General features: G+C 35.0%; 1 long non-coding RNA gene across 1 annotated transcript; it reads left to right on the top strand.

The window, feature by feature from the left end:
* The first annotated feature begins 68 nt into the window (after positions 1-68).
* Positions 69-2,957, top strand: LOC110686589. The gene is made up of 5 exons (XR_002504261.1): positions 69-254; positions 349-483; positions 594-1,127; positions 1,374-1,488; positions 1,619-2,957. It is a non-coding gene; the product is annotated as an uncharacterized LOC110686589 (long non-coding RNA).
* Positions 2,958-3,871: the final 914 nt, after the last annotated feature.

Genomic DNA, 3,871 nt, shown 5'->3' on the forward strand with positions numbered 1-3,871 from the left:
ACCAGTTGCTCCTACTGAATGTGTTGGGGGTCAAGTGGTTCTTCCTCTTGCACACACAATTGAAAATGAAGAGGCAAAAAAAACCTCGTATCATTTTTCTTTAGTCTTGATTGATTTTATTGATATTGTACATCTGATATTGACAGTATTATTTGTATGTTTTCAACAGTTCATAGGGGTTGTTCAGCTTGAAAATCTTGGTTATAATCTGAAGACACGTTTATGCCAGGAGACATACATATGCTATGCTGCAAGTAAGCGTACTCTTAATTCTGTACTTAGTTGCATTGATGCATATGGATAATGCTTAAGAACAATCTCAATTTCTGCATTTGTTTGATTTCCCAGTTATGTATTGAAGTAGATGAAAATGCTTTTGGGGCATGTGCAGAACTCTTATTCGCTCCAATAGATGCATCTTTCTCTGATGATGCTCCGCTCCTTCCATCTGGTTTCCGAATGATTCCAACCGACTCTTCCAAGGTGATTGTTTTCTTGAACTTGGGCTACTCATTTTTAATGATTTTTATTTTGTTTTAGCTTCCTTGTTCTATCCTCGAGACCTTGACTTAATATTGGTGATGATATGGCAGGATGTTTCAAGTCCAAAATGCATTCTTGGCCTTACATCTGCCCTCGAGGTTGGCGCTGCAGGAAATAAATCACTTGCTTATAATAGCAGGTCTGTAAGTGGGAAATTGTGATGACTGTAGCTTTTCAGTTTGCTTTGGAGATTCAACTTCAGGAGAGTGTTGCTTCTATGGCATGAGCATGACGATATGTTAAGGAGTATAATATCCTCTGTTCATAGTGTAGCATCTGTGCTCTCCCCTTCTCGTTTTGGTTCTCTTAATGGTTCACCTTCATCTCCTGGAACTCTTGTAGCCTAAACATTTGTCAAAGCTACAGGATTTTATCATTTTTTGTTAAAATCAAACTACCTGAATCTGATAACATAGCTTGTGAAATGTGACATGCAAATCTTCAACAAGTAACTGATTATAGTTAATCTACATTGACAGGTTCTATCTAGGAGTTGAGTTGCTTAAACCCGGTAAGAGAGAGGGGAATCCATTCTCAAATCTCTTTGGAGCCATTCTGATCCCATTTTGTCCTACTCTTTGAAGGTATCATTTTGCATAACAACCAATCATGCTCATTTTTGAGTTTGTTATTATTCCTTTAAGTATGAGTGTTCAAAGTGATACTCAACATATCAAAAAGAAGCAACTCTTACTGTTAATTTGAGTGGCATTGTGCTGTTATTAACACTTGGGGCATTCAACCCTTCAAACAATATACAACCTGTGAACATATTATCTCCTTTGAAATTACACACGCATTGCCAAATTTCTCACTTGCAAATAAAGCAGGACTTGACATCTAGAGACTACCTTAGTTGCACTGCAAGAAATTACATTGGACATGATTTTCAATGAGCAGGGCCGGAAAATGCTCTTCACAGAGCTGCCTCCAATAACGCTGCAGGTCAGTGTAGAAATATACCTCATTTAACCCCCTCTTCCCTGTCCCACTTAATCTTTGTTTATGTTTTTAACTTTCAGCTTGATCCTTAAATATATCTTTATCATTTGTTTTCTTTTTTTTACCTTTGTAGGGTTTCATTTATGTACAAGGAGATATCTGATTACTAGCAGCATACTTTTGGATATCATCCTAATATAGTAAACAAATATGTTGTTTGATGTATTTTCGTGGTTAGGGTGTATTTGCTCTGTGTGTGTCTAATTGGCTTAAGTTGATTGAGTTGCTGATTACTTTGCTGCATGTGTGGCTAATTGGCTTAAGTTGGCCGAGTTGCCGATAAACAGTGTTAATGCTTACCTGTCTAACCCTACTCAACTATTTGCTGTATGTAATATGTATACGTCATATATATTTAATATTTTGCTGATGTTTCTGCATTTTTAAGGGTGAATTTGCTGGATTGGTTTCCAGGTCTATGTGTGGAATTGTGCTAGCTTTCTAGATAAGGACAATATGGGTATTGAGAAGTGGAAATTAGGGATTTGAATTTCATTTTAGGAGTCTACCTTGTTTTAGTGGCAGAACAATAGGCCAGTAGCCATTTCTAGGATCAATTGAATGTTCCCACACCATCATTAACTAGTGTATGAGAGGTAAGAAAAAGAGATTAAGTTGAGAGATTACTTTTTTGTTTATACGCAAACTAGAGTGTATCCGTGCAAAATGCACGAGATATATAAGAAAAAAATTTATTTAAAATATGGAAAGCTGATTTTGATGTTGTGATTTAGACTTGAGCTATGATGGTTGATTTTGGACTGGTCAGTTCTGTTGAACCCTAATTAGCTCTGTTGTATTGAGTATTAATAATCGTATTAATAATGTGTTGACACCTGTTGTGCTATGCTGAAATATGATATTCTATGCTTTTCTTATAAGCTTAAAAAACAGGGTCTTACTCTTTTATGTCAATGGCCATGCAATGCTATTATGGGGTTTACTTTTTCAAAGTTATAGATCGAGGTTACTCGTTCAGTGTTATAGGGGTTATTCGTGTTACTCGGTTAGTGTCATATGAGTTAGTGTCTTGCTCTAGGGGTTACATACTTTGTTCTGTTGCAAGTAGTTATTTGCTGAGGCTAGTTGTACATTTTTTTTTTTGATGATTTAAGATGTGGAAAATGTTTGGAGGGTAGTCTCTAAAAAAATGCATATAATTGAAAGGTTGGGAATTTAGAGTACTATAGTGAATTATTGATAAAGGAAATGTATACTCGTGCTAATGCATGACATATATTATACTATGTACCAAAAAAAAAAAAACTCATAAAACAAAGTGAAATGTTAGTACGTAGTGTTTTTAAAAAAATGAAATGTTGGGGATTTTGAGTGCTATATTGAAATGTTGATAAAAGCATTGTATAATTGTGCTAATGCATGTCATATGTTATACTACGTACTAAAAAAAAAAAAAAGTGAAATGTTAGTAGTAGTCCATTGGGAAAAAAAAAACAAAAAGGAAATTGTGAATGGAGTAGTTATTAATTTAAAAAAAAATAATAATAAAGTAGTGGGATTGGTAGTTATTTTTTTTTTTAAAAAAAAACCACCTATTGCATGAGAGTTGAGGAATGAGGTTTTGGAGGCTCCTCATTCACTTACTCTACAATTATATATTAGATTTACCTTCAAGAGCCAGTTTCAAGCCGGAAAAATACCTCTCCGACCAATTAGTCCCCTATTTGCAAAATTTGATAGTTCAGTCCCTTATTTGCAACATTGGGCAAAGTTTAATCCTATGTTTTATACTTTAATCGCTATATAAATGGTATAGTAATACGGAAGTACGAAATAACAAAGTCTACTAAGAAGATCAAATTATACAAAACCGACCCGAATATCCGAAACAATATCTATGAGTACAAACTATTTAGATTGAACGGTAATTGTAAATAGAGTACACAAATTTTGAATCTTGAGACCTAGTTCGTGTATCAAAGACGTAGAGGTAGAGCGAGGCAAAGGCTTTGTGAGGGCTTTGGAAGAGCACGTAAAAATAGATGCAATGTAACCCTTATCTTACGTTTTTATGAACAAAATGACAGTCAAAAGCAAGATGCTTCATCTTCGGCAGCAGCTAGCATATGTACAGCTTGTATGTGATCTTCGTTTGGATGATTGTCCAATAGCTATTTCATACTTAGCTTGGTCTGAGTAATAAATTGTTGAGGGTGGCTAAGTTGCTTAAGCTGATCGAGTTGCTGATTAATTTGCTGTGTGTGTGGCTGTTTTTAATTATGGGCAATTTGGTTCAACAGGGCTCTATATTGATTCGACTGATTACTTCCTCCTTACTTTTCACAAACTCTAGTTTGCATAGCTT

The sequence above is a fragment of the Chenopodium quinoa genome, unplaced genomic scaffold (genome assembly GCF_001683475.1).
Source record: "Chenopodium quinoa cultivar QQ74 unplaced genomic scaffold, ASM168347v1, whole genome shotgun sequence".
Lineage (NCBI taxonomy): Eukaryota > Viridiplantae > Streptophyta > Magnoliopsida > Caryophyllales > Amaranthaceae > Chenopodium > Chenopodium quinoa.